At 47.4% G+C, this 22,808-nt stretch overlaps 1 protein-coding gene across 5 annotated transcripts in view; it reads left to right on the top strand.

Moving 5' to 3' along the window:
* Hivep3 (HIVEP zinc finger 3) overlaps positions 1-22,808 on the top strand; it is a 457,837-nt gene that overhangs the window by 291,262 nt on the left and 143,767 nt on the right. For 4 of the 5 annotated variants that reach the window (XM_078026057.1, XM_040288469.2, XM_040288471.2 and 1 more), the window contains one exon: positions 14,497-14,577. The gene's annotated coding sequence lies outside the window, so the exon portion shown is untranslated. Of the gene's footprint in view, positions 1-14,496; positions 14,578-18,593; positions 18,648-22,808 lie in introns of all 5 variants that reach the window. The other variant, XM_078026056.1, reaches the window with a different exon arrangement.

Here is a 22,808-nt window from a genome sequence, read left to right as displayed (position 1 = left end):
TGGCCCCGAAGCCTTGAGTGGAGCAGGTACCATCAGTGGCAGCTTACAGCCTGTAGCTGGCAGCCTCAGGGGTCACAGGAGGGAGCAATCCCTGATCCAGTGACGGGACGCATTGTTTCTGGGTGCCTTGGGCCCCACACCTCTCTCCCATCATCATCCTGCACCTCTCCCAGTCCCTCCCCCAGGCTCGCTCATCACCCACTCATCTCTGAGCATCCCAGAGCTCAGCATGGCAGCTGTTAAAACAACACACAGCAAAGTTTCTAATACTCAGAAGCAGCCAAAACATGGCATGGCTGTCCAGAAGGCAGTGAGATCCCCTTCACTAGAGAGTTAACTTAGAGACAGAACAGCCAAAAGACAGGAGGTTGTGGGAAGGATCATGCTAGGTTACAAATTGAATCAAATCTTGCCTCAACCTATGGTTCTGTCATGGAAACAAAAATATTGAAGTCATCATATAATTTTGCAGAACCTCGGACACTGATTATTATCCTCATTAACAAAAAAAAAAATAAAGTCAACTTGCCCAGGATCCTTTTGCTAATAAAGAAGCTGACTCTGAATCTAGTATTCCATGTGCCCTACTCATCAAGTTCAACTTTGCTGCTGAAAACCGCATTGAAGAAGATGTCTGGAGTAGCATTTGAACATGGCTCTCGCTGACCCCCTGGCAGGTGGCTTGCAGACTGCTGAAGGCACCGGCTGCTCTCTGGGAGCTGCCTGTCTTATTCAGGGGCCAACAGTTGATACAGAAGGAGAAAAGGGGTGCTCTCAGAGCTGTGGGAGCCCTGAGGATGGAGGGATGCTCTGGGCTGGGGAGGGACAGGTGTGGGGTAGGAGGAACTGATGAAAGAAGGAAGGGTCCAGCACCAGCCAGGCCCCGGTGGCCCCAGGCCCCTGTGGGCATTTAGATCTTACTTTGTTTAATCTTCCCAGTGGCTCTTCAAGATGGAGCAGCATCCAGTTTTGACACATGCTCTGCTGAACTGATCAAGGTCACACAGATCAGCAGTGAAGGGACATTATGTGTCAGACCCCAAGACTTCCATACTGTGGGGAAGGATGCAGAGGATCCGCCTGTCAGTCTCTATTGTCTGGAGAACTGTCTAACTAGGAAGTGATGGCTGAGGGGCCTGGCTGGAACCCCCATCCCCACAGAGCTCCCTAGAGAGGATGGAGGGGACCAGGGCTAGGTGGGGAGGGGATGCCACGCAGGGCCCTGGCTCTGTCCTTTGAAACCTGAGATCTGGGGCAAGTCCTGGTTCTCTCCTGGTTCTCTGTGACTTCAGGAAGGTCAGCTCAGGGTTTGGTTTCCGCTCTTCATTCAGAAAGGCAAAACATCCATCCCCCTGCCTATCTCAAGTGCTGAAGTCAATGTACCATCGTTAGCACTGACTCTGACCATCTATCTAAAATATCAACCAGCCATGGCACCCTGTCCCCTTACCCTGTTTTACGTTTCTGTAGAGCACCTACCTGCCCCGAGGTTACGTTTTGTGCCTCTCCGCTTTCTTGCTCCTGCCTTCTCTGCCATGGACTGCAGACCCCGTGAAGGCAGGATGAGAGTGTTCGGGGCTGTCCCCAGTGCCTGAACAGGACTGGCACACACAAGAATGAGCACACCTTCATGTAGTGACCACGTGAGGAGGAAGTAGCCTTCCTCATGCTCCTGTGGCCCTGTCTGTGCCTCCTCCTGGTACTCGTCACAGGGCACTGTAATTGCTATATGGGGACTGTGCCGCCCTCGTACTGCGTAAGTCCCTGCGGCACGCGGTGGAGCCCAGCCTGGAGGAGCTATTTAATGAATGTTTGTTGTAACCGTGACCAAAGCTCTTTCCTCTCTGTGCCTCAGTTTCCCCATTTGTACACTGCAAGGGTGCTCGCTGGAGAGGCTTGTTGAGCGCCGTCCCTTGGTGTCACCCTGGGATTGGCAACCTGGTGGCTGGCATTTCTGCACCTGTGCTTGGTGCATTTGCGCCACCATTTGCCTCCTGATGCTTATCTCGACTTCCAAGGTTGGTCACTGCCCAGAGCCTGCCTTCCCCTTGATGAGCAATTAAAGCCCCAGAATAGCCCATTGTTTAGAATCAGGTGCCTGGACTCGGCATTTAGCTCCAGCGAGCCGAGTGTGCTCGGGCCCCTGCCAGCCACGTGGTGGGCATCACTGAAGCTGCTCAGGCTGCTTGGCTCCAAGAGGCTGTCTCTGGCCTCAAGCAGCCCTCCCCAAGGGGCAGCGGGAACTGATGAGGAGAAGGCATCAGTGGGAACCAGCCTTCAGTGAGAGCCAGGCGTCTGATCGTGCGTTTCCTATGTCCCCAAGCCAGAGCAGTGTCATTAGCCCCATTTCATAGCTGGGGAGCCTGAAGTTGAAAGAGGTCACTTTCCCAAGGAATTGCGACAACTTTGTAGAGCTTCTGAGGGGTGGAACTGAAATCTGAACACAGGGCTGTCTAGCTTCAAAGCCCAAGGTTTTCACCATCCCACTTCGTACTCCCCAAGTGGTGGCCAGGTTGGGCATCATCGGCCCAAGGGACCTAGCCCTGAGACGGGCAGTGAGCGGTCGAGAGAGGAACCTGGTTTTGTGGGTACCGTCAGGGATAGACACTGACTGATCACCAGGCTGGATTTCTGGCTTCTTGAGGTCTTTCCCCGAAGCCCTGCATGTTCTTCCTGTTCTTCCCAGTCTTGTCACATCTCACCTCGTCCTGAAGGACAGGACATTCCTGTCAGGACAGAAGCCTGGAGTGAGTGCTATGGAGGGAGAGAAGCCAGAAACTTGAAACCAACCATGAGTATGGGCAGGGTAGCACTGGGAGGCCCGCCTGAGGCTGGCGGCACAGAGTCCAGACCTAGAGCTGGCTGAGTGGGCTGCCAAGGGCCCGTCATCTGGCACCGCCACTTACCAGTCATGGGACTTTTGGTAAGCTGGGTTATTTCCTGGGCTTCCGTTTCCTTATCTGTGAACTGGGAACAGATAGTGACTACCTGATATGGCCCTCTTTGGGGAGTCCATGAAGGAAGAACCCATGTAAAATTCTTAACTGAATCCCTGGTAGGAAGTAGGCACTTAGGAAGCCAATATCTGCCACTCTTCTGTCACCACCCTGCTGCGTAGTCCCAGGATCTGGGGCATTGAGCTTGGGATAGGAGGAGGTTTTTCCTCTGGACCCGCCCTGAGGAATAAGCTGGATGCTTGGCTTGGGAACAAGACAGGGGTACAGTTTCTAGGCACAGGGCCCAACACTGGGTCTCTTTAGATGTTCCCTCATTATACAAGGGAGGGTGGGCCTGAGCGCAAGGGGTAGGGCAGAGCTTGCTGGGACCCAGCTGTTGGAACAGGACAAATGTGGGTAAGGAGAGCCAGACCTTCTCTCACGGCTGCTGTGCTTTTGAACTTGAGCAGGGGTCTCTTCAGGCAGGCTGGGGGCTTGTGTACCACTGACTCAAGTCAGCATAAGCTGGAAGTTTCCCTGGAGTTCTCCCAGCTCTGGAGGGAACCTGGACCTGCCCTGCCCTGCTCCACTCCAGGTGTCTCCACAACATGCCGCCCAACACCTGCGCCAAACCTGGCCTAAGTGGTCAGAATCTGCAGCCAGGGGCTGCAGTTAGCCTGGTTGCTCTGAGCTCTGCCTCTGGCATTTCTGCGGGCACCAGTGGGGGTCAGCAGGCCACTGAGCTGCAGCCTCCCCCAAACTCTGTGCGCTGGCTCTCCACCTGGCCGGGTGTCTCCCTTCCTCCTCGGGTCCCCTCCTTGGATTCCAATTCTCTGCAAAGGCCAGAGCCCCGTGTGACCCTGACTAGCTATTACCCTCCTGTCCTGGGCCACTCGGAGCATGGTCCCCATGCCCTCCAGCTGAGACTGGACTCCTTCCCCAAAAGGAAGATGGCCTGGAAATGGCACTGTCATTCACCTGGAAGCGCCCTCTGTCCCATCCATGAGTGGCCCTGCTTGGATCCTTTACAAACTCCTGTCACCCTCTGGATGCTCATTCTCTAGGCATCTTTCTGATGGGGGCACCTCGTCCTTCTGCCAGCCTGTCCCATCGTCCCAGCCTGCTGTAGGTGTACTGTCCCAGGTTTGAGCTCAGCTGGGGTATTGCAGGCTTTGGGTTTCAGGTAACAGAAACCTAATTCAGGGGCTTAAGCCACAGGGGTCTGTTAACTCTAGAAGTCTAGAGGGGGCGGGGGTTTTCCAATGCTGGACATTAAGGATCTAGGCATTTTCCAGCTTCACCCTCCACATCAGCATTATCTAGCTTCATTGTTTATATAGCTTCATTGTTTAGAATCAGGTGCCTGGACTCGGCATTTAGCTCCAGCGAGCCGAGTGTGCCACCATCAGATGGTGGCAAAGGCCCACAGGGCTACATGTGACATGATGGGGTTGTGCAGAAGATGTATGTCTCCCCCGGATTCCCTTTTATTAGCCAAGAAGCTCTTTCCCTGAAGCCCTGGGAAAGACTTCGCTTCACTCTCAAGTGGGAGCCATAGATCCCATTGGTCAGAATTGAGTTCTGGGAACCAATTCGCTAGAAAATGGAATGAAAACTAGCCCTACTTCATTAGACCAGAGTAAATTACCCCCTGGGCCTGGAGAAAGACTCGCCCAAATGAAAGCAGGCCTCCACCAGCAGAGAAGAAATAGAGGGAAGAAATAGGTATTGAGTACCTCCCAGGACTCAACCGGAACTTCTCCTATTTCTATTTAGTGCCAGAGCTCCTGGTCATCACCCTTTGTATCACGGGAAGCCACATGACCTCTTCCTCCCTGAGTGCACCAGGGGTTTTGGTGTACGCAACAGAAGCTGGCTTGAGATAACTCAGACAAAAAGGGAGTATGTTGGAAGGATAATGAGAACCACACAGAGTTGATAGGCAGACTGGAGGACCAGGCTCCTGAAGGATCCAGGGTTCCTCCAGAGACCAGAACACAGGGACTAATTAGTAGCAGTCTTGTCACATGGCAGAGATGGAAGAGTGAGCTCCAGACATAGGACCTGGCAGAAGCATCAGTCTCAGTCCCCCCCACCCCACCCCACCAGGCTGCAGGGAAGCAGGAAGGCTTAGTGTGCCATCCCCAGTGGCCAGGAACACTGAGTCTCCGAGTGAAGAGAGAGAGAGGTGCTATTACAGAAGCAGGGAGAGGGGGCCGAGCAGTCAAAACCAGCAAATGCCCCCCACAGTAGCACGTCGTTCTCTGCTCCACCCCAAAACACAACTGAGTACAGGTTCCCTGTGGAGGCATAGGACACGTGACCTCAATTGCATGGGGACAGCCCCTCTGAGCAGGAGTCACGTGAGTACCCTCTGTCAGGTGTCCACAAAGATACCCCGTGTCACCCTGTGGGGCAAAAGGATTCTGTCATCCTTCTACAGGCTCCTTGTGCTGCTGACCTGGGGGATGGCCCTTCCTAGCTCCTCTAGAATTTCTGTCAGCAAATTTTCTGTTCACTAGTTACAGCCCCAGAGAGTCCCAAGTCTTTCTTCAAGAAGGAAAGGAAGGTCAACTCCCAGGCTCACTTGTCCCTAGTGGTGCAGGGCCAGCTTGGGGGTAAAGGGCGGGCAGGTCAGGTGCTCAGCGCTCCCTGGGCAGGAATCCACTTCATTTCCCCAGCAGCTCTGACATGCGGCTGCCGTTTTCCTTCTCTATGTGGAGGAAACAGGTTCAGGAGGAGTTGATACCCCTCCCATGGGCACAGCTAGTGCCCTGCTTCCCTGCAACCTGGTTGTGGGCGGGGGGGCGGGGGGACTGAGACTGATGCTCCTGCCAGGTCCTATGTCTGGAGCTCACTGACCCCAAGGCCCCCTCCTAATCATTTCACTCCACTGTCCCTCATCCCACAACGCCTCTTGTTCTTCTGCATGGAGCGGAAATGGGTCTGTGACCTTAGTTCACACACTTGTCCTGTAGGCTCATCCACCCCCAGAGCCCTCTCTGCCCCTCCAGTACAGGGACCCCATACCCATCCTTGTACCTATAAGAGCCTTCAAACTGCCCAGAACTGCCATCCCAGGGTCTTGAAGTTGTCCTCGGTGCTGCCCAACATCCTACAGTCTGTACTTTTACAAGCTGCATTTTTAATTTTCACAATGAAACCTTGTCTTTGTCCTTATAGTCTTGACTTTAGGGGAGGTGACTCTGCCCTCTACAGCCAGCAGAGCATCCCTCTGCCCTCCCAGTGTCCTCAGCCTGGCAAAAGACCAGGGACAACTCTGTGGGTGCCCTGGGGTTGGCATGATATAGCTGGGCTCCAAGAAGCCCCAGAGGGCCATCGAAACCCTGCATGGGGCAGTCTTGGAGTGAGCTGTGGAGAGTGATGTGAAATGTACCCCCCGCAGCTTCCACCAGGGCACCCCCCTTTCTCAGGTTTACACACTGGTCTTCAATGTGAGTTTTGCCTTCTAAGAATATTCTCTAGATAGAATTCACTAGACCACTGGATACAATGATGACTTTCTCCCCACCCCCACCCCCCCCACCCCGCAAGATTATCCTTCAACTAACCGCTCACCCTGGCCTCCGGGAGAATTACCTGGACAGAACTGTTGCTCAGTGCTCTCTCTCTCTGGCATCATTTGGGGGCCCATTACCTGGACTTGCCATCAATGCAGGCAATACCTTAGCACATGGGTAAAGAATAGAGCAAGCTTTCTATTGTGTTCTCCTGATTCCCTTGAAGCAAGGACCCTGGTACTTTCCGTTTATGGCAATTTATTACATATCTCAAAATAACCAGAAGAAAGGAGTTTGAAGGTTCCCAACACAAAAAAATGCTAATTACCCTAATTTGATCATTACTTGTTATGTACATATATCAAATTATCCCGCTGTACCCTATAAATGAGTACAATGATTATGTGTCAATTCAATTTTTCTAAAGAAGAGAAAGCCAAAGAAGTCTGAGCCTGGAGAGCTGGACTCTCTAGCTCCCTGGCTCCTTCCTTCTGCTGGACAACAGAGCCCATCTTGTTTTGTTCTTTGCCTCGGCTGCTAGAATGCCCAGAGCTCAGACACCCAATTAGGCATCAATCTTTCTCAAATAAGTATTTTTTTTCCCCATTATCTAACATTTGTGTGTTTCTTAAGAATTAGAAACGGAGACAAGAACAAGAAAGGAAACAAAGATCCCTGTGTCTCTAGCCCCCATAACTGTTAATATTTTTATTTCTCTGGGTTTTGTTTCTGAACAGTTTTCAGGTGGCTTTCTTTGTAGAATTTTTTTTTTCTCTTTTTGTTAGAAATGCCAGGGTGCCAGCAGGAATCAAACACAGGCTGGGGAGAGGCTCAGCAAGGTCAATGTAACGTTTTTCTGCAGAAGGGTGTGCTACTGAACAGGTCTGGCAAGCAAGCACACTTGGGTGGCCATTCTGCCTGTTTTTATCCCCAAGATAGCAGTGTCCCTTGCCTGATAGGAGGAGCTTGAGGTTACCATCTATGTGTTTGGCTAATTTGAAAATTGGGGAGGACACAGGGAAGGTCCATAGTGAAAATGGCTATTCCTGAATCTCACATCCCAATTAAGGCTAAATAGTATATTCTGGAAAATGGACCATTGGGCTTTCTATTTCTCATAAGCCCCCCCCCCTTTTTTTCTTTTTGTACCTTTGGTCTCATTTTCATTTTTGTTCTTGTACCCTTTGGAATTGCCACCCATCCTAGACGTATTGAATCTTAGAGGTGGACACCACCCATGGTAATGAGTTCTCCCCTTTTAAGCAGTTTAGATAGCCACCCCAGTGGTCAGGACCACTTGGAAAGATCCTTTCCAGCTCTGTTGAAGCTTGTCTTTTTACCAGGTCTTGAATAAAACCAAGTTTCCAGGCTGGAAATGATGAATCGTGAACACCAGAGGAGTGGCAGCTCATAATAACAATACTAGCAAAAATTAAAAAAACAGAGACACAGACCAAGTCCACTTCTGCAGGAGGTTAGGAAGACTAGTAGGTCTCAAACTGACTCAGAACAAACCTGTGACTCTGACAGAGCTTTTTGTGATATTTCTCAGGCATTCCTATTAAAAATCTCTTCCCTTATGACCTCTCAGTTTTACTTACTTTCGGGAGACTGACACAAAATACACTCAAGTAACGATTGAAGAACAATTGTCTTATCTTTTAAATGCCTATGTATGGCTATATTTTGATTTTACTCTCCTGCCAGATGTCTAAGACCCAGTTGGTCACAACTGACCTTTTTCCTATCCTGTTGGAGTCAGCTGAGATCTACCAGGGATCACTCTTGGGAACTTGCGAGAAGCCTCTTGGCTCCTTTACCTTTTCCTCTACCACTTATGCCATCTGCCTGGATGGCTCAGAGTTTTGCTGACCACATGTGGCTTCCTTTGGAAGCATCGGGGACATTTCCCTCTCCAATGACCCTCCTCTTTGGAGAATGGGCACTAATAGGCTTCCTGTTCCTTAGGGTCCTCTTGAACCCCACGATCACCCATCAGGTGAGTAACTGGAGTTGCAGGGCCCTTTGAGGGGTCCCATTGTCCCCTGGATCCTGGCTGACCCTAGAGGGCAAGGGCCAAAATATTGGCTTCTTCTTCCTTAACCCTTTTATTTCCTTGACTTTGGTCTCCAAGTTTTAGTTTTAAACATCCAGCTAGTCAGTTTCACCAGTCTTGAAGTAGGGATACTGGCTTTTAACTTTAATGTCTATAATTAATTGTGGTCAATGTTAGTAATGGAAGTCAGTGTTATATTCTTTCTCTCCTATAGGTGATGTCCTATTGTCTCAAATTAACTCAGGTTGTTCTATTAGAAGCAGTGCTTCTGCAAAACACTAACAGGCAACACTCAAGTTTTACAAGGAAAATACAGAATGAAATTAATAAGAACAAAAACATATTCAGTTTGTATAATAGCTATGAACTAAGAAATATAATTTTTATAATCCCCAACCTATACTAAGTTATGTATGATATTTATTTTGAAATCACAGTAATCTTTAGAACAAAAAAAAACTATCTCTTGAACATAACTTTAAATATGTTTAATTATGGCCTACTTTGGAGGCATCCTAACATGGAATAAGGTGAGAGGCAGAGTCTCATTTCAGGTAGAGCTGGGTTCTTGACAAATCTTAGGTAAAATGCTTTATTTCTGAAGCTGATCTTTGCCTCATTCTTAAATATCGTTTTACAGAGTTTTCACATATTATTTCCTGACTCTATCTGAATATCAGTTAACATAGACAATATTACATCTGAAACATGAATCAAACAGAAAGGCTAAGAGAGCTATTACAAATCCAACTCTCCTTATTAACTTCCAAAGATACATTTAAACTCTCATCCCAATGTAAAGAGTAACACAAAATTATATATATATATAATTTATTGATAACGGGTTACTTTTATCTAGTTCCAAAACATTAAATGACATAAATACCACTCAAACTCGTTATTTATATAAATCTGGAAGAGACTATTGCTATAGACAATTTTAGTTTGGAGAACACCACTTGGTAAAATGCTGTTTTAAGGTTTACAGTTTAAAAGGCTTAAAGAACATGAATACATCTAATACACAAAGAATCCCGTAATGGTTAGGGTCACAATTACACAGATGTCCTTATTAACTAAGTTTAACTTTTACATTAAAGCATAGTCAAGGTCCAAATAGTTCTCATATATATACATCATAATTGTTTATTTAACCAACTATATTTAAAAGACTTAAAAAAAATTTTTTTTTAGTTGTAGGTGGACAAATACCTTTACTTTGTTTATTTATTTTTACGAGGTACTGTGTTGGAACCTAGTGCTTCACACATTCATGGTAAGTGCTTTACTGCTGAGCCACAACCCCAGCCCTAAAAGACTTTAAAACAGGTTTAAGCCCTAATCTCTTTAAGTCTTAGTTTCCCTAACTAATAAACCCTAACAAACACAAGAATTATCTAGATAGATAAGAGCATATCAATGTTTGGAGACCTTCTTGTTTCTAATCATAGAGAATTAGCATATTGAGGTTAACCTTAGGAAAAAAACCTTTGAATAACTTTAGCTGACTGTGCTGATTATATCCAACTTAATCACATACATGAACTATTTGAGGTTTACCTTCTACAAACCTCGTGCAACTTACTTAGACATTCTACAATTTACTTACTATATAAAATACTTCCTCATCCAGAAACATTTTTCCTTTTAATTTTCCATACTAAAATATGTTTCCATACCTATAACTTTGTTGTATCTCTCTTTATTCCAGTTGCTGATTCTTTCTTAAATTTACATTCTGAAAAAATTCTTATAAATTTTCTGAATTTAGACAAATTGTTTCTTTTTTAACGTTAACACTATTATTATTATTTGTGGTGCTGAGGATAGAACCCATGGCCTTGTGCATGTGAGGAAAGCACTCTACCAACTGAGCTATATCCCCAGCCCAATTGCTTCTTTTTAATAAACTTTTCACAGAATTTTAATTGAAAAGAGCTGAAAAAAAACTTTTTATCTATTTACATATAGAATTATACCTCTTCAAAAAAGTGGGTTTTTTTGTTTGTTTGTTTGTTTGTTTTTTAATACCAGAGATTGAATTCAGGAGCACTTAACCCCTGAGCCACATCCCCAGCCTGGCTTTGAATTTACAATCCTCCTGCCTCAGCCTCCCAAGCCACTGGGATTACAGGCGTGTGCCACCATGCCTGGCTACATGGTAGAATTTTAAACCTTAATAAGCTTGCTTTTAGTTTAAAGCCCAGAAATAAGCAATCTTTAACTTTTTTTTCATTTACCAATTTATAAAAACACACTTAATGAATCCAAATATATGTTAACTTGTGGAATTCAAAAAGCCAGGAGTATTTAAATTTATACTTAGTTGATGTTTTAGTATTCTAACTTTGCAAATTAATCAAATTTCTCTTCTAAAAAATACATGAAGATTAATCCTATTTATGTTAAAAAACTAATTTGCCCATTTCTAACTTAGGTTACTCATGAAACCAAGGTATCAAACAAGTCTGGTTAACACTTTAAGTCATTTAGTCCTACCAAAGAAAAGTCCTTAGAAACAGTGGGCATTGTTGAACTTTAAGCATTTTATAGACACAAATGCTTTGGCCACCTAGAAAAATATGTGAGTTAGTCATTTCAGAGACATCTTTACACTTACCAATTTAAATTGATCCTTTTCGTTAGGTTTTATTGAAGTCATGTGAACAGAAAGGCATTTGGGTCCTTTCATTAAACTGATGAGTTCTCATTTATCTGTAAACCAATTTTGGTACCTTGTACATGATATAGACACCAGTACATATATAGACGCGGCATGCACAACTCAGTTATGCACAAGTATCCATCAAACTGACAGGAAACTGATTTGGTAGTGCTTTACCAGGTATTAAATCCCTACCTGTAGGAGGCAAAAGAACCATCAGATTTAACCCTTTAGAAATTAAAATAGAGCCTATCAGATTTTTACATAGGACGCAGACCTGGAGAGGGCCTGGGTCCATTTTCCTTCCCTGTCCCTCAGGCTCAAATTTTCCCTGAAGATTTCATGTATACCCTCAACTCCCTATCTGCTCAATGAGCCCAAATAAAACAATATTTTATCGTCTTTAGTTTCCTTTTTCCCTTTTGTCCTAAGACTATCTTTCCAATATTTTAACATCAGGCCCAAAGGTCTACCTGGGGCATTTTGGTGTCATGTATTTAACTACCCCTGCACTGTTGTGGCTCCTTCCCCATCCTGCTCTTGTGGGTGTAGTCTCGTGTTTCTGAATAGAAGTTCAAACCACCATCACCATCAACACCACCCCCATTTTGGAGGGTTTTTTTTCACTCATGTCTCAGTCACACTCATACAACCTCTGGGATGTCCTGATCACCAAGGAAGTACTTCTTTCTTGAGAACAGATTTTCCTACCTTGGTCTGCGCACAGAGTTACCTGGTCACCGAGGTGCTTGCTTGGGCCCTTTCCCTGCATTGCTGCATTGCTGATCTACTCTCAGTTCTGGGTTCACTGTGTGCCTCAGGGATTGCAGGTTTCCTCCCCCACTCTGAGGCTGCTGCAATAGGTAGCAGAACTAGTGAATTACCTCATTTAACCCACAGATAGCTATTGTTTCTTTTTTTTATTGTTTCTCTACAGATAAAGAGATTGGAGAACAAAGAGGTTAAGTATTTTCCTACTGTCCCACGGCTATCAAGTGTCTGAATCAGATTTTAAACCCAGGCAGTCTGAGATCAGACTGATAAGGACTCAGAGCATATCATATGTTTAACTTCCCCTGCACTGTTGCGGCTCCTTAGAGTCCCTGCCCTCATGGAACTTAAAGTCTTTTTTTTTAAATCAGGCAAGCTAAAACACCACCAACAGTGATGTAATTCACTTGTATTTGCTGAGAAGCAACTGAGAAGTAAGAATGTTAGTAAAGGCTTGACATCACGGGGCCATCAGGGAAAAGTCAAGGTCCTGGATGGAATCTTGGTCCAGGTTCTCCAGTGTGCTCTTTGGCAAGACGAGTCACCTCTCTGAGGCTTCATTTCTTTATTTGCAAAGTGGATTGTCAGTGCCCATTCTATCTGCCTCCAGGCATCTTTATGGAGGCTAAATGAGGTGGCAGATGGAAACAAGGTTTCAAAACAGGAACAGAGCACCGGACAAGGGTTTATTACAGGACCAAAGTGAAACTTTGGTGTCAGTTTGATGAATGAATGAAGGAAGGAATGGTCCTAGCAGCCCTGCAGATTGACTCTGTGAATGACAAATGGGTCCCTTCGGGCCATCCGTTGATGTTTTTCAGCGTCCCAATAAGACTCTTTATCCTTGGCCATGCCCCGGTGCTCCGGTCCCTTGAGTTATTTTGCATCTGATTTTGTGTGAGCCTCCAAGACTGTTTTAGCAATCATTTATTAATGTCTTTTGGGAAACAGGTCTTGCAGTCAACTCTGGGGGGAGACAGACAAATTTGGAATGATCTCTGCCCCCAGGGGCTTCCAGGCTAAGAGAAAAAAATGTTAATAATAATAAAAACAGAAGCAATAATGACTTGCAATTATTGAACATTTAGCCCATGTCAAGTTTTATGTTTAGATTTTGTAGGCATTATTTCATTTATTCACAAAACTTTCTATGAATCACTAGAACTAATGTCCCCCCTTTGCGTACATAGAAATAGATTTAGACAGGCTAAGTAACTTACTCCAAGCTCACACAACACTGAAGCTATAGAGCTTGGCACGAACCTGAGAAAGAAGATATAGAATGAGGTAACTATTAACTGCTGTGGACCCTAACAGAGGGACCAGCAGGATGACTGTGGTGATGGTGACACCACAGCTGCTGATGTAATGCTGATGTAATGCTGGTTTCGTTGATGACGTTGATAGGAATACTGCTGATGACCTAACCTTATGGTGTCCATCTGCTGAGCTTCTGCTTTGTGCCAGGCCCTGGGCTGGGTGCCTGCTACTATTTTCATTTAATCATCCAGTGTCACAATTTTCATTCCCATTTTTCTCAGGACACTGAGCTAGAAAAAGGCCACCTGCCTGCCCCAGGGCACACCTCCAGTCTGAGCTGGCTGCATCTCTAGCTGCCTCCAGCAGCGCAGAGGCTCCTCCCCCCTGCCAATCCTTACCCTGCAGGGCATGGGCTGGGCATCTCAGAGATACACCATAAATATCTGTTAAGTGAATATTGAATAGATGGATTCCCCAGGGCTTGAAACCTAAGCCTAGGAGACACAAATAATGTCTCAAGTGAATATGTGAATGAGCATTATTTAAATCTACCCAGTGCTGCTGTGATTACTAAAATGCAAGTTAATTGCAAAGTATTATGTTCATTGTTGCATTTGCATTGTTGTTTATCTTCTCGGTGAGAGGATACTAAGAGTGCAGTTACCATCAGAAGGAGTTTTGAGAACTATCTTCATACAAAAGGGTCTGTGTGCTGAAAATGGTGGCAGCATCCCTCCACCCTGCGCCACATCTTCAAAGTGCTTTTCCCAGTGTCTGGCACAGTGACCACATGGAGGAGGGAAGCCACTCTCCAAGCTGGGGACAGGACTGGGGCATTGCTCCTGGGCCCACAGGCATCTTTCTTTTCTCCATGAGAACTGATACAGTGTCTAATAGCTCGTAAATGGCTATTGAATGCTTGTATGAATGAATTAATAAAGAAAGAAAGAATGAGTGGATTACCTCCAACAGGTGCATGGGGAGTCTGTGGACGGTGTTTCCCCCAAGGAATAGGAAAAAATCAGGGCTTCCAGGCCCCGGGTGCCTGCCTGCAGGGTTGGCAGGGACAGGGGGCTATGACTTTCCACTCTGTGTGGGGGGTGATGAGGCTGTGGTTGCACGTCCAGGGGGCCTGGTCTTAACCCTGCTATGACCATGTTGGGGAAGGGGCAGTGACTGGGGCTTTGTGCTCAGCAAGGTGGTGCTCACCATTTTTTGATGCAGTTTTTTCTAACTCAAATGAAAATTGACAGAGGTATAATGTTCTCACTTCTCTGTTCCCCACAGGCCTCCCTCCATCACAGTTCTTGAAACTCTTAGAAGTCTCTGATAGATCTTGACCATGAAACGGTGGCTGGCCTTTGACAGGTAAGCTCTCTCCATTCTCCCCACACACCACAGGCACAGCCCAAAGGCCCCTGGGCCAGGTTTTGTGGCCGGGAGGTAGGTGGGGATGGCCTTGCCCTTGGGTGGGAGAATGGAACCCCACACTCTATGGAGACTTCAGGAAAAAGCCACCCAAACACCCAGAGTCCTGCAGCTAGCAGTTCTGCTGTTGGCAGCAAGAGTGACAAGAGTGTGGGGAGGGGAGCCGGGGAATAGTTGTGACCTCAGATCTCTGCCTTCATGTCACAAAGTCCCAAGCAAGCAACTGCTGCTTTGTGTCCGTTTCCTTTTCTGTCAAGTGAGGCAATAAATGGGACTCAGCGAACAGGGCAGGCCTCAGGCTGGCTGGTCTGGGCTCCCACCCAGGCCCAGGGATGTTGGGGTGGGGTCCTCCATGAACAGTCAGCTCCGTGGTTCTGAATGAGTGGCTGAGAGCTCAGAGGAGGGGGTTATGTAAGGACCCACTGAACGGCAGCAAGGGGCCTGGGTCAGCCAGCTCCTTGATGAGTGTCTGTGGCCCAGCCTCTCCTATCTCGGGGCCCTGCTGCAGCTCTTTAGAGAATCTCCAGGCACTCTGGACACCCACCCTGCTCTGGGCAGTGGCTCTGGCCGTGGGCTGCTTGGCTTGCCCTCTTCCCACCCCGCCAGCTCTGCTCCCTCTGTCCTGCAGGACGGTGGGCTGCGTCCCCCAGGGCAGTGACCTTCTAGGGACTCAGCCCAGGTATTAAGCCCCTCTCAGCCTCCCCCTCATCACTGTTATAGCAAGGTGACTCCTGCCCCAGAGGGGTGTCTGTGTGGTGGAGAACACTTGTCAATCTTAGAGTTTTACAATTTCCTCTCTTGGCACAACTCAAAGACTTTCATATCTTCTGTGCCAAAATGGGCTCTGAGACCAGAGAGCTGCCCTCCGGCCCCACCCCATGCCTCCCATTGGAAGCTGGTCAAACCTCCATCTGCAAAACCCCTGCCTCCTTAGATGGTTCCAGACTCAATCACAAGAGCTCTCAGGAAAGGGCTGAACAGGGCCCATCATATAGTAGTCGACATGTACATTCTGTGCTCTGCCACTTCTATCCCTGCCCTGGAGAGAGTGGCTAGAAAGACCTGTGAGGGCTTGGGTTCAACATGGCACGCACAGTTAGCATGTGCATCGTAACAGGAAGCGAGGGCACAGGCCTCAACCTTCCTTTGAAAAGTCTATTCAGTAAAACTCTGTTCCAGGCACTGGTAGACTCTGGGGACCCAGTCAGCAATAGGATGGTCCCTTCACAGAAGGGAGACGTGGAAAAAGGGGCAGCCATGCACCATGAGGAAGCTCCCAGCAGCGACTGGTGAAGAAACAGACATGCAGAAGAGAGGCGGCGACACATTCAGGGAGGGTTGTGACTTGAAGGCGTGTGGAGAGGAGCATGTGGTCTGGCGCCTGTGGGGTCAGTGGGGTTCTTCAGATGAGCAGGACTGCAGGAGGGAATGGAGGCGGCCCAGGTAGAAGGACCAGCATGGGCAAAGGCTTGGCTGTGGGAGCCTCCTGTGGGCTGGGCCTCTGTGGCTGGTGTTGGTAGTGACCTTCCCGGCAGAGCTCCTGTGGCAGGGAAGCCTTCCCAGAAGCTTAGCATCTGGCTCCCATCAGCTCAGATGTCATCGGGAGGGTCACACCTCCAGCCAGGCCCCACAGATTAAGAGGAAGGAGGCAGATGAGTTCCGTAACGAGGGCCTCTGGGCAACCTATAACGGTGGCAAGTCAGTGGGGAAACTCTCTGGCTTCTCCTGGCTGGGGCTGAGGGCTCAGTGTACCTGCACACCCTGGAGGGGTCTGGAGACATCATTGCATTTGCACTGGTAGCTCAGGCCCTGAGGAAAGGTGGAAAGATCCCAGATACCTGCATTCTTGGCCACCAGTACTCAGACAGAGGGTGTTCAAAGGACTATGGGGCCCTGGAGGAGCGAGAGTCAGGGCAGGGGCAGCTTGGCACTGTAAGGAGGGAATCTGAAGCAGGACCTGGCCAGTAGCTTAGCCAGGTTGAACCCAAGCAGTCTGGCCTAAGTCCCTGCTCAGATGACCCTGGGCAGCCTTTCTCTAAGCACTACAGGCACCTACAGGGTTGGAGATAAGTCTGTCTTGCTTTAGTACCCAATAGACACTCAGTGAAAATGAGCTCACTAACAAGAATGCACAAAGGCCTGATGACTTGGCCCCTGAAAGAACTGGAGCAGAAAGTGGGGATCGGGATCGATTCTCGGGCAGAGGGAGCAGCTGGAACAAAGACCTCAGGTTGGAGCAGCTGGAGCTGCCAGGAGGTGCTGCCCGGTGTAGAGTGTGCAAGGCTGATGGGGCTGGAGAGGACAGTTTAAGTGGCAGCCCCTGCAGCCCACCTGCTGCATCCCAAAGACCTGGCACCTGCTGCCTTCCCTGCCCAGCCTGCCCTACCTTGAGAAAGGGAGTGCACTGGGCCCTTTGTGGCCCCACATCCTAATTTGCCACTTCTTCCCTCTAAGGTTCCCATACACTAAGGCCATAAGCCCCCAAGAGGTAGGGCAAGTGTGCCAAAGATGTCCAAGAAAGACTACTCAAAACGCACTCCTGTAATGGGAAGCTTTGTGAATGTTCTAGGCTTTGGGAGCAGGGTGGGGATTTGGGGCTTGCTTTGCCTTGTTTTTCAAAAGGCCCTTTCTTTCCTCAAACTAGATGAGCTGCACATCGACACAGGGTTGGGGCTAGCTCCGTGGCTTCCTTGCTGGGCACCCTTGGATGAGTCAATTCACTTTTTTGTTCCTTGGTTTCCGTCTCTATAAAGTGGGAATCAAAGCAACTATAGAAATAATTGGGGCAGCATTTGGAGAAACTCTGGGACAACACCAGGCTTAGTGAAAAGTAGTTTTTGGGCTTCCTATTTTGCTAGTGAGGCCTCAGTTTGCTCTATAAAATGAAGCGTTAGACAATGTTGATCTTTACACCAGCCAGCCATGTTAATAGCTTTACCATACATACCCTACATGCCTAAACATACGTGTAATTCAATCATTTGTGTATGGAAGATACATGTGCAATTTTTAGCCCCTTTTATTGTGTTTTCTTCTGATTATAAAAGTTATACATGACAAAAGTCATACATATTTATTGAGAAGATTTTGTAAAGTTCAGGAAAAGAAAAAAATGCACCCACTGCTCCACGTCCATGATTGAGATACTTAGTGAATCCCTCCCCCACTTTGCTGATGCATATGTCCATACACACATTTCAAATATATGCAGGTATTTTGGATGACAATCTGCATTCTATTTTTTAACCCAAGCTGGGCTATCAACAGGCCACTGAGCTGGGCCGTCTGTCCCTGTGCCCGGGAGGAACTGGAGGAGCAGCTGCCTCTGCTCTCCCACTTCTGCCTGGGCAGCTGGTTGGAGGCATCTGACCTTCGGATGTTCCATGTCTCTGGCGGGTGCACATTTGACACTAATTTTAGCTTGGCCTCTCGAGCCCTCTGGCCTTGGGGCCTGCACATAATGGACGCCTTATGTAGACAGCGGCCAACGGTGCAGGAAGAAGTGTCCCACCTTAAAATGTTCCTCATCGCCGGCCAGTGCTCCGCTCTCGGAGAACAAGCTGGCTCCCTGTTCCCTCTCCCATCAGGAAGGGGCGGTTGTTGATGTTCATGGCCCAGCAGGCTGTGCCAGGGGCAGGTGGCCCACCCCTCACACACGGGACACTGCATCTCTGGACAGGGTAGTGTTTTTACAGGATGGGTTTTGGTTTGAACTGGAACAGCCAAGAGACTTCCTGAGAAGTGGCTGTGGGTGTGGGGTGTCTGAAAAGTCCTCGTGTGTGTGTGTGTGTGTGTGTGTGTGTGTGTGTGTGTGTGTATGTGCGCGCGCGCGTGCTGAGCCTTCTGGAGCCTCATCTCACATGTGTCAACTCTTATAAAGAGACAATGTCATTGGACATCCCACTTTGTCCTGATAACAGCTCAGTGGTTTTGGTGACAGCATTTCCATTTTGCAGGTGAAGGCATGGAGGCTGAGACTGAGAAGGAATTAGCTTGAGGTCCCGCGGCAGGTCAGTGGAAGGGACTTGAACGTGGATGTGGGTCTCTCTCACTCTTAGTCCAGGGCTGTCTCTGCTCACCAGCACCACAGAGGAAAGGGGCTCTGACCAGGCTCATGCCCCATCAGCTTTGTATTTCCCAATTTTTGGTCTTGTTCATCTAAATGGGACTATTTCAAGTTCTGCCTTGGAAGGAAAACATGTTTATTGAAAATGAAGATAGCCAGTTGTTCTGTTTCTAAAGCACCGTTCTAATCGTGACAGATCCTTGCTTCAGAATCGGAGGATCTCCTTTTACCACAAGATAAAGCCCACATACCTTAGCTGGCATTCAGTTTCCATGGTCACTGCATGTGGATGCCCCTGAACTGGGCTCCCCAACACTGATCTAGCAGGACACTTGTGTATGGTTGGGAATTGTCCTTAGGATCTGCTTCTTGGATGCTGAAGCTTCCTGAGGCAGGACATCCATGGGCTATTTATTTCCATGTCCATGGGCCCTGCACTGGCCTGGGTACAGTCAAGCCATTAAATGTACTGGCCCTCACCTGTGGTCCTTCGTTGGAAACATGAGTTTTAAGCCAGGCTTAGAAATAAGCTGAGGCCCGCCCAGCAGCTGCCAGCCCAGTAAGGAGTAGCTGTTTGGCTATATTCCCAGGAGGGGGCTGCAGGGCCAAGTCAGAAAGCCCTGGGGAGGCTGGGAATCGGAATGTGAAAGATTCCCGGGTGTGTGCTGAGACTCACCCCTGCCCCCATGGCCAATCTTCCACCTCCCCCCAGCTCCCTGGCCCTATGGTGACAATACACCCTGTGTAATACATCCCCTGCCCCGACAGTGGCTCTTTGACCCAAGTCGGATGCTCTTCAGGAACAATTCACAGCAGCAGCAGCACAGCTGCTCTGGGGGAAAACAAGTTTTCTAGGGATCATTTGGGCTGAGTGAGGACAGGACCCTTGCACCAAACAGTGCCCCTCTGGACCCAGCCCCTCAGCCTTCCAGACAGAGATGCTCTGGCTATTATCACAGGAAAGACAAAGCTTTTAGAGTCCCACTACCTAGGTTCCAGCCATTTCTACCACTTAGTAGCTAGGGGCTCCATCTCATTGAGCCTTAATTTCTTTATCTGCAAAATGGGATTCATGATTCCAGCTTTTGGAGTTGCTGTATCTCATGGGAAAGTGCTTTTCAAATGTCCAGCCCAGCATCAGGCACCGAGCCAACACCTGGCTGTGCTCCTTCTCCTGGAGCCCCCCTGAAACATGCCCTGACTACCTGTGAAGGTGGTGGTCTCTGGGAAGAGGTGTTGGGTCCATTGCACATGGCATACCACTCTAGCCACAAGCCAGTTCACTGGTTCTGGCATGTTCTTAGGGGTTTAGCCAAGGACAAACCTATTGCTTGCTGATATAACTCATGGAGAAGTGGGTTTTATAATAGGTTCATTTCCCTACACAGCCAGATTTCCAGGATCTTTTTTTTTTCATTCATTTATTTATCCTACAAGTATCTCGAGAGCCAAGACCACCAGCCAAGTGTGGTAGCAGCTGTACAGACCCTACAGGCCGTGCAGGGACCCTTTCTTCTAGAAGCTCACTTACCATCTAAGTGATCATTGTAATGCAAGGTGAATAAGTGGGAGGTGACCTGGGAAATGCAGGCCTCTGGGGGAGAGCATGACCACTGCCTACAGGGTCGATTGGGAAAAATTCCATGAGGAAGGTGGTACCCAAAGGAGCCCATTCAAAAGCCTAGAGGAGAAACCATCCCGTTCTCCAAAGAAATAAAAATAGCCAAGAATGGACTTAGGGTATTCTAAATTGGTGTATAAACAGAATCTGAATAAAAATCCCAACACATTTTATTCATAAAATGATTACAAATTACACCTGGAAAAAAAATGGACACGGATGAATGTCCTAGAAAAATTCAATGTGAATAAAGGAATAGACTGTGCTCCAATGGACCAAAACAGAGAGCCCAGAAACTTCTGTCAGAGTACATGAGGTTTAGTATGTGAAAGCATGACATTGAACATGAGAGACGAAAAGACAGATACTCCCTCCATGTTCTGAAGACTACTCGGTAGTGTGGAGGGACAGCAGCAGCTCTGCACTTTGGCCCTTGCACCCCAGTAAGTTCCAAGGTGATCAGAAAGCATAAAACCATAAAGGGCATAAATAATGAGGGAATACTTATATCACATTGTGATGGAGGCTGCCTCCTTAAGTTTAAAACCAAATCCAGAAACCGTGAAAGAAGAGAACTTGAAATCCCCAGGCAAAACCCCATAATGGTCAAGGCTGAAGGAGGGGGAACAAACTAAGGAAAGAATTTCCACACGCGAATGAGGACGAAAGGGTTAACGGTACTCAGCCGCAAAGAGCTCTCCGAATGAAGCGAAGATGCATTGCCAGTAGAAAAGCGGCCAGAGATGTGAACAAGCAATTCACAGGAGACGAAAGACCCGGGATCGCATACGACAAGAGGAACTGACAGTCAAAGGACACACATTACAGAACCAAGATGTACTTTGGGGGGCCTATTGCAAAGAACAAGAGCACTTGGGGAGGTAGGAATGGGAGGCAGGAGCTCTCCAGCACTGTTGGCGGGCTGGGACCTGATACTCACCATCTGGAGGGGAGACGTCCCAGTACCTACCAACACCTCCAGAGCATCACCTTCAACTCGGTAGCTCAGTTCTACCCGGGATTCTATCCTAAGGAAACGATCCTACAGTGCCCAGGATTGGGTATGTATATGAAGGCAGCAGAGAGCATTGGTTAAGAGCGTGGAATGTGAGTTCCGCTAGACCAGGGTTTAGGCTGGAAAAGTTACTTAATGCCTCTAAGCATCAGCATCCTAATCTGTCAAATGAGGATAACAGTCATCCTCCCTTCCTAATGAGGATTGTTATGAGGCTTAAATTTGATAAATATTTACAAAACTCAGCAGAGAGCTGGGTACACTATAAGAGCTGAATTAATATTAATTATTATTACTATTTTTTTGCCAACAAGGATGTTCACCATAGTAGTGTGTATAATAGTGAAGAATGAGAAACAACCAAACTGTCCATCAGTAGGGAAGTACCAGTTAATGACTGAAGGAAGGTGTATAAACTTGTATTTATGGATATGGAAAGATGTCTGACATATTAGGGTATGATTTAAAAAAAAAAGAGTTGAAAGAGTTTAGGAGGTATGTTGCACACAGCATAGGATATGTGTCTGGGTATCTAGAAGGGCATAGGTGCTTATTGTTATCCATAGTACTTATGTTCTATAAAGTTCCCACAAAAACTGAATTAGTGAATACTGAGTCATTGCTCCTAGGAGCACTACAGCATTAAGTTTCTCTGAGACTCTGGTCACAGCATTTTTGTCAACAGTCAGTACATAATATCGTTCTGTGTGTTCCTGTTTAGAGACACCTGAATCAACATGGATTGCTGATTCATTAGCACTGAACTCAGAGCCGACAACGTGTACCTGGTGCCTGAGTGAAGCTTACCTAACATGCTTCTTTTCCATAAGGCACTTCATAGCTTTCTTGTGCTCAGGGACACTAGACAGCACTTCAGCAGGGCACTTGATGGCCGTTTTAAAAAGTAAAATCACCAAAGAAGCACAAAAAAACATGAAAAATGTGGCACTGAACAGTCCATAGAAGGTCACTTGTTTACAGTACGGAAACTAAAAAAGAAGGCAAAGCATCACGTTGTTTGGCCTCATCTGGGAACGTCAGGTGACTCAAAAATTTCCCCACTCTGCACATTTGCAAATGACTGTAAAGTGAATATTGATTTGGGGGTGACAAATAAGTTTCCATCGAGTAGGTAAATTTGCAAATCTGAATCTGTGAATACTGAGGATTCACTGTATCCTAAAAGGTGATGTGTTAGTCCATTTGGGTTATTATAACAAAATACCATTAACTGGCTAATTTATAAGTGATAGAAATGTATTGCATCCAGGTCTGGAGGCTGGAAGTCCAAGACCAAGATAGATGTGGCATCTGTTGAGAGTCCACTGTCTGAGTCATAGATGGCAGGAGGAAGGGTCTCTCTCAGGTCTTCAAAAGGACACTAATCCCATTCACAAGGGTTCTGCCCCAGGACCTAATCTTCTCCCAAAGGCCCATCTCCTAATACCATCACCTTGAGGGTTAGAATT

This window comes from Ictidomys tridecemlineatus, chromosome 11, assembly GCF_052094955.1.
Source record: "Ictidomys tridecemlineatus isolate mIctTri1 chromosome 11, mIctTri1.hap1, whole genome shotgun sequence".
NCBI classification, from domain to species: domain Eukaryota; kingdom Metazoa; phylum Chordata; class Mammalia; order Rodentia; family Sciuridae; genus Ictidomys; species Ictidomys tridecemlineatus.
This window is presented reverse-complemented; position numbering and strand designations above follow the sequence as displayed.